At 35.8% G+C, this 15,357-nt stretch overlaps 1 long non-coding RNA gene across 1 annotated transcript in view; it reads right to left on the bottom strand.

Annotated features, from left to right (window-relative positions):
- Positions 1-15,357, bottom strand: part of LOC135410603 (uncharacterized) — a 59,718-nt gene that overhangs the window by 22,376 nt on the left and 21,985 nt on the right. The window lies entirely within an intron of this gene.

The following is a 15,357-nucleotide window of genomic DNA, read 5'->3' on the forward strand; positions in this document are numbered from 1 at the left end:
TTTACTTCAAAGATGTAAGTTCAAAGATGTTGTATCATTCCGGCTACCCACACTGTTTTTGTAGCCTGACTTGCCCCTCAATGCTTCCCATTCATGGTGGAAGCAGGTAGGATTGTACTTTTAACTTTCTATGTGGTATGTTCTGTCCAAGTCTAATACCACAAGCACTGCAAAGAGCCATGCAGAAATTCAGGAGTTAGTTAGGCCCACTGACTTTCTGGTTTTGGGTTACCTAATGGTGTTTCTAACATTTCCAGATGTATGCTTTGTATGAGGAGTAGTGTTTTTTCTGTGGTGACGTTGGTTAATTATCTAAAATAAAATAAATTTATTTTATTTTCTAAGAATGACTAGTGCACTAGAAGAGCTTCTGCTACATAAGACCTGCTACTGAACCTCAACAGGCAATTCAGAGATAACTAAAACCAGCCAGAAATAATTCTACAGGTCTTAAATGTGATTCTGAATTTTGAACTACTTTCCTTCAACATGATCACTTCAGCCTCTTATCCATGCTACTATTCATACTTTGACCTTTAGGTACATGCTTTATTTTTCTTTTTAGCAGTAAATTGATGAATCCATCTACCCGTTGTTGGATTTGTTGCCCACCAATTCTGAACAGTAAATTTCTTTGCCTACCCACTAAAAATTCAAATAATAAGATGCATCATATGCTTTTTTTTAAAGTTAAGGCAAATTTTTTGCAGGTATTCTTCAAAAACCAAATCAACAAAACTGCAGCATAGCAACAAAATAGCGTGTCTATAGTTTGCAGTGTAGAAGGAAAACAGCCTCCCGAAGATATGTAGCATAATAAAAAGTACAAAGTAATAAATATATAAAGACTATAAAAAAAATAGTGAAATGTTAGTGTGATGTTACGTAACAGCTCATAGTAAGTAAAATCAAAAATGACCATAGTAATAGAAATCACGTTTTTAAAGGTCAAAATTTTCTATGAGATTAATGCATAGCCATATTCTTCAGTCTTTTCTCATCTTAGGACTCATGAATTCCAGTTGGGAGTACACCTTAATCAAGACTAAACAATACTGCCATAATATTTTAGAATTATCACAGACAAATCCTATAGACATAATTGGTCTTTGTAAGGCAAGAGGAGAGGCATTCAAAGTCCTTATCAGAACTGCTTTTCTACAGTTCTCTGAATTCAGATATTAAAAAGACTAGCTTTTGCCAATTAACTGGAAATACAGTGATTTCCAATATTCTGATATGAATCTTACGTTAGGCAGGACTTTTTCTAAGACAGTCAAGAGTTTGCACACTTCATTTCCCAAAAGATAGTGGGTTTGCACAAGAGATATGATGAGCTATGGCAATATAAAGATATATAAAACTAGAAACCGGGAGTATGTCAGAGCCTTTTGTAATGTATGCATTTCAGACATCCTTATCACATTTACATGAGCTAGAAATGAGACACTGAAGACAAGGCTTTTTAAACATTTTTATTTATTTATTTATTTTTATTCTAAGCTTCTTCAGTTAAGTTACCTCTTACAGATAGCGAATTTTGAATATATCTTTAAGAAGGAAACTAACAAAATGTGTAATTATATATTGCAAATTGACTTGTGATGGCAAATTTAAAGAATATGAATCTTCTGGCAACAATTTTGCCTGAGTAATTTATCTGGTAGTTCAGTGCTCACTTTCAATGGTAGAGATCACCAGTGAAACATTAAAGATTATTATGTGGACTGTTTTGCCATGAGATGCTCCTGCAATAAAATAAAACAATTTTAAGAGGAATAATGCTGATTTAGAATCCAATTGAGGCAAGCATCCTCAGATCTCGCATATTGCAGGCCCCCAAACGTATCAGGGTGTCCTTTGTAAATAATGTGTTAGCATGTTTGGCATACTTGTGAATTTACAACCTATTAAATCAAGCTGTAAACCCGGTGCCTGTTCTCAGCAGTAGATTTGACAATGAATGCAATGTATCTGAAAGGGAAAAGAATGAATTCCCTTTACCCTGGCTGTTGAAGCTACACAAGGACACTGGGTATTTGCGTGGGCGTGGCTGAAGGATCAGGAAGCAAAGCCTTGCATAGAAATGAATGTTTTGATTTACCAAAATATTCCCTTTGCCTTCAGTAAGGAGTTCAATACCTTGCAAAAGAAGGGGAGGTCAGCATTTAACTGTCAAAACCTCACCTTTTAAGTTTAATGTGCCTGTTAGGTGACTGAATTAGCTGACCTTCAAATCTTTCCCTATACATAGATATTTGAGTCACCTTGGATCTATCCTGTAGATACTTATGATAACAACCATAAAATCTCACACAGGAAGAAACAACATCTTATATTTCCACCCATTATTCTTCATTCACATCTGTCATCCTCAGTCTCTCAGCCTTTAGGATATCACTATCCATCTATGCACTTCTCAGGATACTTTTTTTGGGTGATGAATTAAGCTCTCTGACCAGAAGGGTACAGTGTCATGTTGCTGTTTAAAATAAAGATTGTCTTGATGAGGTGTAGTTTGTCTCAGAGACAGAAAGAAATCACTGTTCAATTTCATAGAAGGGCACTATGCCAGTGGGAATATCTTCAGGGAAGGTGAAAATATGTGTCTTTCAGCTTTTTAAATCCAAGCCACTAGTTATTGCTGCTGGATTGGTTAAACAGGTCATGAAACCAAGTGTCCTTGCCTGTAACAAGCAGGCATGGTAAATGTTTTACAGGTTCATGCACCTTCACTTGTTATGAACTTTTATTTCTTGATCTTTGACAACTACACAAAGTTTTAGTTTACTAAATAACAAGAAAAAAACTGCAGGAAACATCTTCAATTTCTTTTTTCTTTAACTGTCTCAAAAATCCCAATAATAGTTTTTGCATTTGAATCAAGTTTCTTGACAGACATATGGTCATAACAGAGAAATCATTCTAGTCAGTAAAGCCCTAAGCTAAGCCAAAAATAATTTGATCATTTGTAAATCATTGTCACTCAAATGTTTTCTCAATATGGCTTAATTATAATTCAACACAATGTTAAGCTTCTGGGAAAAGACCTCCATTAAAAGGTACTTCCTGGGAAAAGTGGGAAATCGAGAGCTCTCAGCTAGCATTGCACTTTATTATTCACGTATAATTCTTCTGCACCACTGAACATCTGCTAATAAATTTGATTCAAGTTTTCATGATAGCTTTTGCCCTCATCATTCAATCTCTGCATGAGCTTGTATCTGATGAGAATTGATGTTATTTACTTATTGCTGAGAATTCTTATCCTATTAAAAATTTATCCCATAAAGTCATCAGGTAAATTAAAGTGTTTATAAAGAGCCCCTATCCCCAATTCTAAAAATAAAATAATAATCTTGATTTAGAACAGAATTTCTGTATATCCCTGAAGCTAACTGACAGATGGTCACCTTGGCTGTATGCTGCAGTAGTGCAACCTTATATTTATTAAGTGTTTCTGATGGAGAAGGTGATCAAGAGCATCAGAAGCTATTACTTCTAACTCCAAGTTTTGTCAATCTCCTTTTCCTTTGTGCCTCCACATTTATAGATAAGCTAAATCCAGACCAAATATAAAAGTTCTTTTGAACAAGTACAGATCTGTCATATTGATTTGGTGTATGACTTTGTTCCATATGCTATAGCTATTTTCCATATGTTTGGACCACGGAATTATGGGTTCAGGTTTCCTAAGTTCATTCTGAGATCTTCCTCTGAATCAGTGTTTACCCTTTAAAGGAGTCACTAGGCTTATCAAAAATGCTTACCAATGTTTCTATTTAAGCCAAGCATTTATTATTGAAGAATAATAATCATAGAGCCTTAATCATAGAATCATAGAATATGCAGAGTTTGAAGGGACCCACATGGATTATTGAGTCCAACTCCAGGCCCTATGCAGGACACCCTAAGAATCACCAAGTGCTTGAGAGTGTTGTCTAAATGTTTCTTGTACTCTGTCAGGCTTGGTGTTATGACCATTTCCCTGGAGAGCCTGTTCCAGTGCCCAACCATCCTCTGGGTGACAAACATTCCTTGATATATAACCTTAACCTCCCTCAACTTGACTTTGTGCCATTTTCTTGAGTCCTGTCACTAGTTATGAGAGTGAAGAGATCAGTACTTTCCCCTCTGCTTCCCCTCAAGAGGAAGTTGTAAACTGCAAAGAGGCCTCCCCTCAGTCTCCTATTTTCCAGGCGGAACAAACCAAGTGCCCTCAGCTGCTCCTCATAAAGCTTTCCCTCCAGACCCTTATTGCATTCTTCTTCTCATAAATGCAGTAAAACTAACTCATTTTGTATAGTTATGTGACATAAAACTTTTGAATCTCTCAGAAAGGCTTAGTAGAAAGGTCTGAATATAAAATCAGACTTCCAGGATTGTACACAATAAAAGGGACTATTACTAAACCTAAACTAAACAACTAAAGTAGTCAACTAACAGTAAATGCTAAAATTGTCCCCAAATATTTATTGTACAGAACATCAGCATACATAGGAAAGGGTAGACAGTGTCAACTGGGTTCTGCTTACCCAAAAGTGCATCAGGAACGGTTAGGCACGGATACTACAGGGCTAGCTGAAGTGGTCATACACTGACCAGTGACTCAGCCAGAACGAAAATTCCAAGCCAAGAAGAGAGGGGATGTTTTCATCCTCTTTGCAGCTTCTCTTTCCTTTCCCAAGGTAAAAAAATTGTGCAAGAATCGCAAACAGCCCTTTCCTTTCGTCCTGATCAATTTATTTTATGGATACTCTAGCTTTCATTATAAGACCATTCAGAAACCTGGAATATATTACCTAAAATAATCACGTACCATTGCTGGAGCTACAGTACTTACTGTGTCATGAGGAAGGAAAGGTTAATTATTGGCCTGCACCACTGTCCCAAATTTTACTATCTGAAGCAGTGCTGAAAAGGTAATACATGAATTGCAGTATGATTTAGCATATTTCATTTCTGGGCTTATTAAGTTTCTTTTTCTATTTTCATTTTCAGTTGCTTAGGCTTTCTTTTGCACACCTCTTTTATTCTCTTTTTAGATTATATTGCAACACAGACACTTTTGAAACACACAAAAGAAAAAAGTCCATTGCATTGGTAATTACTCTATCCCCTACTGTCTCTGAGACAGGTCATTTAGCCATCCTGTCCAGTATACATCTCTACACGTGCAATTTTATTTTTCTTAGTAGCACATTGCAATAGTTATTATATTATACCCCTCCTTGGGATTACACTGCTACAGCAATATTATTAAGTTCATTTGGTTGGTTGACTTGACCCTAAAATTGTTGTATTCTCAAAATTACTGCTAGGAGAAAAGATCTGCAAACATTTGAGGTTTTGTTTATTGCTGCTGTTTAATTATGTATTTGAGATCATAGCACATTCTACTTAATAATAACTAGCCAGATCAGAAATTAAGAATCTATCTAATGTGAATCTATTTGTACTTTGTGTCCACAGCAACCCCACTGATCCTAGAATCAGCTTTTATTAATAGATTGTAGGCATCATATGACCTTTTATATAATGTGAGTATTGCTGCAGATATTGCATAAGAGGTCTGGATATAGTCTTTTTATGAAATTTCTTCATTTGCAGTTTAAACTAACTGTTTTATTTTTTGTACCATACTATGCCTTTCTGGTACATAAATACCTCACACTGGTTTGATAACCTGTAAATTAAGCATCAACGTAATTAACCAGTCCACATTCAATGCTGGCTCCATTAGGTTTTACAATTAGAGGATATCCACAGATCTTATTCACCCAAATTTTTTCCAGATCTGGAGCAATTCATAAGCTGCAGATGAATTCATAAGGTTTCATAGTTGGACTTCACCAAATGAAATTGCATCTAAAAGGACAGATCTCTAGTGGGTTTGATTTCCTACTGCCTTACTCCTAAAGGCAATTACACTGATGCAAAGCACAAACATTAATAAATCAGAATAATAGCATTTTATACCCACTTTGGACTTGGCTACATCTTTAACTATACAAAATAATGAGTATTCAGATTCTTTCTTCTTTCTTTGATATAGGTAAAAGAATACAGTGAGAAGACTGATCTTCTTAACAAAAGCTTTATAGCATCTTTACACTTAGTGATGCACTCAGTTTATTGGAAAATTAAATTCTGCTGTATCGTGTCAAAATGGAAGAAAGGCTGAGGGTCTGTAAATAATTACACCCACATGAAAAAAAATTCATATATTTAGCATCAGAAGGTTTTCCTCCAAGATATCTATGGTGATGTTCACAGCCAGTTTCTGGCTGTTCTGCACTATTTCCGTGGCACAGGGCATTGAATTGATGGAATACAATTTGTCCTGACTAGTGCAAAGAGTTAAATGCTTTCTAGAATGACCCTTTTCTCAAATGCAGACTGTTTATTTAAATTTGTCAAAAAGTGATAATGGAGGACTTGCGAAGGAACAGTCCCTTTTATTTACACGTCTGGCATTCTGGAAATCAGTTACTAGTAACTATAAGCAATTATGATAAAAATACCATTTAGGAAAGTTTCTAGCAGTAATGATAATGAAGCAATGAAATAGCTTGTCTGGGGACATTGTGGATTCTCCACTACTGGAGGTCTTTAAGAATAGGTTAGGCAAACATCTGTCTGGAATATCAGCACAGACACATCTTTAGCAGGGAAGTAAAATCATAACAAAGTGCCTTTGCTTAAGGTCACAGCCTGCCCCAAAACAAGCAAAAATAGAGGTTGTAATGCCACTGTACAAAATGAGACCAGCTACATGAACTCTCTACAGGTCACTGACAATATCTCCACATGCAACAATTTTTCTCTGACATGTAGAAATGGTTAAGCAATGACAGTAGCTTCATGGGTATGCACTTTATGTAGTGTGAAGGGTTTTTTTGCAACATGCTGTAGTCCTTGATCTGCACAGGGATTTGGGGAGGCACAGTACTGCCACTCAAGTAACAAAGGAGGATGGTTGTGCTCTTACTTCTCTGCCTCTGTTTTGAAGAGCATCCCAGCTTGCTGCCCTGCCTGTCACACTAAGTACTGCTTCCAGGTTTTAGTCCTAAAAATGATCATTTTTATAAATATGCAAGAGCACTTTTACAACGGCAGTAATCCAGCAAAGTATTCATATGAATAATTAAACTGAAACTACAGTTGTCAGAAGCATGAGCAAAGTATATGTTGTTCACTATTACCTGTGCATTTTCTGTTCACCTACTGGGCTACTCTAATTTGACAAAACACAGTGGGATCTTGACTCTATCCGCTTCTAGGATCAACCCAGAAGAGCCTCCTGGTGCACACTGTGGGCAGACATCATAACATTGACAACATTACTCAGTAGCAAAGAGAGGGAGGCTAGGAGTGATTTCTGAAAGGCTGAGTGTGGTGCTAGTGTGCAGGAGGGGATGTCCTTTTCAACTGCAGACTACAGCCATAAATTTTCTTCTGGACACAAGCTGAATCTTTTTGGGTTTTTTCCTGCTCAACACAAGCCTAGAGAAGGCAACTCAGAGTGGGCAAATTAGGCTCTGGATGGGGAGGAGTCCCCCTCTACTGCCTGCAGAAGATGCCTAAGCAACGTTCAGCCTCATTAAGCCCAAAGCGCTGTGTAGTTTTACAAAGAGTTTAGATTTTTTTTTTAATAGTCACTGCTTCACATTTCTGCTCTTGCACCACCATTCCTTTCCTGAGCCGTCTTGTATTCACATAGGTGCATGGGGTACCAGGTTAATAGGACGATGCAAATTAAAATTAACTTTTTTGTTTAGAGCTGGTCAGTTTTAACAGATCATTATCTGCCCACCAAAGATCATAACAAATATTTACTTCATCAAAAGTGGAAATGCCTGTAAAGACCCATTGGCAAAAAGGGGGAGAATGTGTGAAATATGTGAAGTTACAAAATTTTCCTCCTTGGATCCATTCCAAAATTCCAGTTACTGTCCCTTATGCCCCATATATCTGCTTTCTTCATGGTTTTTAATCCCTAATGAAATTGCCTCGGTCAAATGCCTGTAATTCAGACTCTTTGCATCAGACCAAGAAGCTTAATTCTCATAAACCAGTGAATCTCAGTTGCACTGAACTTTCACTGAACACATTGCAGTTGTAAAAATGATGTGAGAGAAGAATTAGGCTCTTTCCTAAAGTACTGATTTATTTATTGTGTACAAATTTTAAGGCATTTATTATTTATAGATACGGACATGCAAAATATCCTCTTTCTGTCTGTTTTTGCAGAAATTGGGACCATGTTGTTATTTGCTTGTTCAAATATAATCTGTGATTGCTTTCAACAAATAATACAAAAGAGATAACTTAGAAATTTTTTCTCAGTTTATTTAACATGAAGAGGTTCATTCCCTTTGACTCATGCTTTGCAAGCATTTTCCCTAATCTTATCTGATACTGTTGATTTAATTGAGAAAAGTCACTCTAAACTAATGACATTTGCATCTTTTGTAAAAAAAACTGAAATAATGTAATTAAGACTATGAAAAGTAAAATAAAAACAACAACAAAATAATCACAAAAGCAAAACCAGCAGAAAAATTTTTGAATGCCCAAGCAGAACAAAGGCACGTACAAGTCTGCAATTAAAAAATGCCACAGTTAACATATAGGTAGGTGACCTGTAGATGATCTAATTTTAAAGAAATTACGTTATGGTAGCTTGATGGGCGGGATTGTGGAAATAAAGGAAAGAGGGAAAGAAAGAAAGCTGTTCTAACTCCCAAAGGTTTATTCATAATGAAATAATTTTACACCACTCTTATCTAAAACATTAAAAATGGGTCATGGGCTTAGTGGAATATCACTGAAGAGGATGTAAAATGTGCTGAAATCTATTTCTGTATCATTAATGCTACAAATAAGGAAAAAAATCACCTTCATATGAAGGTGTTTGCAGCACATTATGATATAAACCAGGGAAAAACTGAGGAGTCAGTGGGGGTCATTCCATTGCCTGTGCTGTCCACAGGCAATGGATCAAGCCTCTAAAGTTGAAGCCACTGACAGCTCTCTGACTTTACTCATCAGCAAAGTTACATCTTTTGAATCGTCAGAGTTAATGCCAACAGTGATTGCTGCTGTGCTGTCACCTGTACAAGCCAGTAGCTCTTCTTGGAGGGAGAAGAAAGAACTCCTACTTAGATTAGATTAAAGTCACTGTGCAAAGGAATTGGTATGAACAGCTTCAAGATACACAAACCTTTATCTGCCTTTGTAAACTACAGGACTTTTGAATGGCATTAGATTGTTGAATAGTGAGACAGAACACAGACCTACTGGTTTTCTTTTCATGCAAAGGCCTAAGAAAAAGCTTTTCCTATCCAAACAGAACCACAAGAAAAGATGCAGAGTAGTTTTTGTGTCATCTATATATAAGATTTATCCTCCAATCTTCAATATGTTATAAGAAAGGAAATGTGACCTTTTTCTGAGCACAGAGTGAAGATGACAACATGATTTCTCTCAGTTAGAAAACATTTTTTGTTATAATATGGAACTAATGCCAACAGTCTAGGCAGCTTATCCCCACTGAAATCCAGGGTACAGTTGTCATCAAGGGACTGAAGGAAAAGAAAAGCATGAAAATATTCTCCTACCTAAAGTAGCATGATAGAAAACAAGGAAGCTCCTTTAATCATCTTATTGTATTTACTCTTTGCAATTAATTTCCCCAGAACCACGTCTGTTGTTGCTAAAAACGGTAACTATGCACAAGAATAGAATAATTGAGAAGGAATAATTTAGCTATGTTTAAAAGAAAAATCAGTGAATTTTTCAACTTCAAAATTTCACTTTCAGTTCAATTCCATTTCTAAGAATATGTTATATCCCAACAAACTTATTTTTTTATTAGTAAGACTCGAACAGTAAACATATTTTGTTTACCTGAGTAGAGCAAGAGTTGAAGTCCCAGCGTGGGAAAATCCTACTCTTTATTCATTTTTTGTTGTTATGATGTCCTTATCTCTGTTAAGGACAAAGTCTTAGTCCTTGTGTACCCATGAAAGGGTTAAGGAGACGTCAGTGTTTCTACAGTGTGCACATACTGTAGTCCTTTGAAGGTTTGACACCCTTTCATGCCCTAGTACATATTGTAGAGCAGATATACAGCAAAAGGGCAGACATATATACACAAAGAGCAATATGCCCTTAGTCATTTTACTAAGTTGGTTGTTGACAGCAGCAACAGAGACCTAGAAGAAAAACGGCCACATCAAGTGATCATTTTCAGAAACATTTCAGTGTGCAGTGATGACTAGTTCTCCGCCTGGATTCTGCCTGATTGCATATACAGGGTCAGGTAGTCACCATATGTTCTGCTAACAAACACTGTGCAATCACTCAGGTAGATTACAGAAGAAAAGAAAAACAGGAGCTTTTATATAGAGAGAAGAATCATCAACAAATTCTCCTAAAGAAAAAAGAAAATATTTCCTTATTTTCTTCACTTATTTATTTCTTCTATTCTGATTTAGCTGTATTTCTTACCCTTGAAAGAAATACTTTCTCAAATTGCTATTCTGAAATGCCAGTAAAAATTGTAGATTTTTCAAACATTAAAAGCTATTACTTTGATTAGGATGCTGCTTTTAGTTATATTCTACTTAGAATGGCAGTTCTAAGAAGCCTTGACTGGCAACACAGAGAAACATCTTCCCCATCTAAAAATTGCATTATGTTATTTGTCTTTACAGAATATTGTAAACTTCATTAAAGCACCAGATTTTGCTGTTGCCTAGATTGCAGAGGACCATAGTGATTCAATTGTTTTATCTTATAATCACAGAATCACAGAATGGGTAAGGTTGGAAGGGACCACAGTGGGTCATCTCGTCCAACGTCCCTGCTCAAGCAGGGTCATCCTGGAGCACGTTACACATGCAATTTGGCATGTTCTCAGAGAAGCAATTAGCCCACTCAAGGGCATTATGAGAAACATAAAAACAGAGTTATGCATCATCCCAAGTGGCACATGTTTACCAGTCTTTAAATAGCTTTGTCTGGGAGTAAAGGTTAGACAGTTTCCCTTTTGATTGCCTTTATCATCTGGTTGTGCTGCTCCGTCTGATCAAACAGTGTATATCTTTTTAATTTCAAGCTTTAATTTCATAATCCCCTGATATTTCTTCAAAAATCTCAGATAGGCTGCTTCAAAAACTTGTTTTCACAGAAAGTCATGCCTGTCCTCTTCTGTTCTTTCTGCTTCTATTATTATTAAGTCTATGTTCTAAAATCTAGTCCGTTATTGATGAACTCACTTTCCTATGCTGCACTGTTTATCCATGCTATACTGATATTGCTTATGTATCCATGGAACCTTCTAACTTTGTTTAATTTACCTGTTTGGGATTTTACATTTGTACTGAATCCTGACCTGGAAACAGAACTGTAACTGGTATCATTACATTTCAGAACACTTAGACAAAAAAGTGCACTAGCGCAGGTGCATGTTAGGCAGCATCTGCATTAGCAAATAGCATAGCACAGCATGTTATGGACTAATCTGTGGAATGAGATAGTTGTTGACAAAAACCCAACATCCATACTATGTATGTTCTATGGCAGGGGGATTACTTCAGACGAGGTCTCATATGGCTAGTATCAGGTTAATGTCCATTTGTGGCTGGAGTGTGTTAACCTGATCCATACCTTCTTCACATCTTTCAGTTTAGCTTCATATGAAAATTAAAACAAACAAACAAACAAACAAACAAACAAAACCAAAAAAACAAAACCAAAAACAACAACAACAAACAAAAACAAGAGTTCAAGAGTTCATGCCCTCTGAGATCACCCCACAATAAATGGAACTGACTGGAGAACATCCAAATCTGAAATGCTGGCAAAGAACTAGAGTGTCATAAGGTATTTCTTATTTTACCATTTTTGTTAATTTTAATAGTGGAAGTGAAAATTATTTTAAGACTATTTCATGTGCTACTTCAAAACAACCACATGTATGGTTGGTCTGCAAATGTCAGCAAAGGCACTACCAATTTGTTTTGAAATAATTTTAATGTTGCACAGTCAGGCAAGTTGTTGCAAAACCCACAGAGAGTCCTGTAACAGCCAATTAAAGATTTTTTCAAAATTCTGCCTGCAGCAAAATCATCTTTCTGGCCATTTGAATCTTATTACATCTCATGCATCTAAGTATCTCAAAGGGAAACACTAAAAATAAAGATGATATCAGATTAGTATTAAGAATCAGCAGTGGTCTTTAACGTCAAGAAGAGTATCATCAGAGATATGAGCAATGGGTATTTTATTTTTTCAAGGTTTGCATCTACATGAATTACCCTATAGAACTCTGAGCATACTTTTTAACAATTCAGGCCCTCATTCAACTACAATTTACGGACATTTTTCACTCTACATTTCTGAATATTCCCATAAGGCTGCTTCAGATGATTCACATCACAACTATTTAATATATCAGAACTATTAATATATCAGAATATATGTTTTTCCCCTTAATTTTCTATTATGCTTTTTTCAAGATAGCTCAATAGATTATTTCTTTTAAAATATACCATAACCAAAGCAAAGTAGTTTTTAATTGTAGCTGAATAAAGGGTCCCTAATATAGCTAATAGCCAGCATTCATCACAAAACAAGTATGTGACTGACTACACTGAAAAGCAGACTGCAGCTGTAAGCTGTATGCAGAACATTGGGGGACTTCAGATAGTGTAAAGAAAGAGAATAGGATACAACTCCTGATGACTGTCTCCACCACTTACGGAACTCCCACCAAAAACACTAGAGTGAGCTGGTAATTAAATAGGGTAAGTCTGATAATAACTAAAATAAGAACCAGTGAAATATTTTGAATTTTATGATAAAATAAAGTAAATAATAAAATGGGCCTAATTTCCGGAAGTGTTTCAGAGACCTTCTGTTTTAATTTGGTATACATCATAGTGAGTACTGAGAATCCTTTACTGAATAAAAATGGAAACTTCAACCTTATACCATTTCATTCGCATGGGGGTTATAAACTGTGCTGCTATAAAAGCTGATGATTCACAATAATCCTGTGACAAGTTTCATCAGAACAATCATAAGTAATCATGTGTTGTGAATAATGCAGCTGCAGGTTGATTTGGTGCAAATCCGTGAGTACATTTCAACATGCTTGGACACAAGGAGTCGATGCTTTACGAATCTGTACAACAGAGTGTCTTGATTTTCTATAAGTTAACCTTATTCAGACAACACTATTCAATGTACACGTACACCCAGCAATAACATCAGAACATTTAACACCAGTATAAGACTCAAAAATCCTTTTATGACACAAAACTATGTTGGTTTTTCATTGAGCATTTTTTATGATATTTACTGACAAGAAAAAAATCCTTGAGGCAAGATATATATTAAGAAAGAAGGTAAACCATGCAGAATAGAGATTAATTAGAAACAAATAATCTCTAAGAGGACACTCATGCCCCTCAAATATCTGAACAATTGGTTTAAACAATCGGCTAAGGCCAAATGTCTTCAATGTTTGAAAATATAAGAAAACAGCTAAGCACTCCTTCTATGTCGCAGAGCTGGAGTTATAGGTTAAGTTTAACTCTAGGCTTGTCATACAATTGTAGAATCATTAAGGCAGGAAAACACTTTTATGATCATCAAGTTCAACTGTTAACTCAGCGCTGCCAAATCCATAACTAAACCATTTCCCTAAGCACTAAAAAAACCACACCTTTGTCCGCTTGAGGTTCTATGATCAAGAGGGTTCAATCTAGAAGAGGACACTGTTTTATCATCAAGTTTGTCTGTGCCTGGTTTAGGAAAAAAAAAATTAGTTGGTAGAGACTGATGAGGTAGGTCTGCTGGATATGCTCAGTTAAATTCAAGTCTCAGCATGATACTAGTCCAGGATTTGAGCTCAGATTTTCAGAGGCTTTGGATGAGATTTAATTCCTGAAGTGGGGTAGGCACCAGAAGAGCTAGTGAGCTGCATTTAAGTCTAGGCCAAATATGATATGATGAGTCAGGGTTAGCGTGATCAATAGCAACAGCCTCTGCATTGAGGACTGAGGCCAGCAGGAGTTACTGTACTGTGTTTAAAGCCAGCTAGGATGGGATTTGACCAAGACTATAACATTTTTAATACTGTGGGAAATTTACACTGCAGTGTCTTAATCTGTTAAGGATAAAATTTAATGATTGTAAGGCCTATAGACAGGTTTCTATGAGTATTAGTCACAGTTTAAATAAGACCTTGGAGAGTTCCAAAATTAGAAATTGAATATTAAAAATACATGAAATCAATTCTTTCCTGTTCTTGTCACAGGGATTATGAAAAAGATGAGATTAAAATCTAATGTTTATTTTCTTATTATTGTCTGTTTTTCTGTAGGGTTTTCCATTTTGGCTAGGAATGGACCAAAGATTTTTCAAGGTATAATTCTTCCTCTCTCAAACACACACACACACACACACATATACACAAAATAATAATTAAAAAAAAAATTAAGACATCACGTCCTAAAAGAAAAGAGAATGAGGAGGTCAGAAAGCAAATCACTTACAGAGCTGCAAACAGAACTAATTTTCAAGACTCCCAATTGGGTGTCATGGTCTTCACTTTCTGCTTCTCTTTTACCAGTCCTAGAGGCAAAGGAAGAAAAATTACATAAAGGACCCTAGTTACATCTTACCCCCTTGGAAAGTAGAATAATTTAGTTTGCAAATTTCAATTATGTCTCATTTTTTCACATTTGTTCAGCATTCTTGCCTAAAAAAACTTGATTATTTTTAGTACAATAGAAGTTCCATAAGCTTTCTATAACTTTTTTTTTCACTGTATATAACAGATCCTTTAAATATTAGATATATATTTCATCTGGGTAAGTCTATTACCACCAACAAGATATTAGCATACTTTGTACAATTCATTCCTAAGGCCCAATTTACAAAAATGAGACCTATTTGCAAGGTGCAAAGTCTGACAAGAAAACTATGATGATTATTATTGGTTGTTCTTTGACATATTACTGTTATTAAGACAGATCTGGGTAATATTTTTCAAACATAGATCTGGGGTTCAATTTCTTATAACTTTGCTAAATTTAAACCCATGATGCTGAAATTTGCTGTGGCAGAGCTGTGGCTCATGGCAGACAAGAAAATTCCTCAAATATGAGCAAGTAAAGGATGACAACTTATCTCCCTACCTCTACTATCACTTACTCCATCATTTGAAATTTGATTAACGAATTTTCAATATTTTTTAATTTTTCAGTCCATGCACTATTCTTTATTTAAAACATAGATACTACTATTCCACAGTATTACAAGAACATGTGAACCTGCAGC

The sequence above is a fragment of the Pseudopipra pipra genome, chromosome 3 (genome assembly GCF_036250125.1).
Source record: "Pseudopipra pipra isolate bDixPip1 chromosome 3, bDixPip1.hap1, whole genome shotgun sequence".
In the NCBI taxonomy this organism is placed as follows: domain Eukaryota; kingdom Metazoa; phylum Chordata; class Aves; order Passeriformes; family Pipridae; genus Pseudopipra; species Pseudopipra pipra.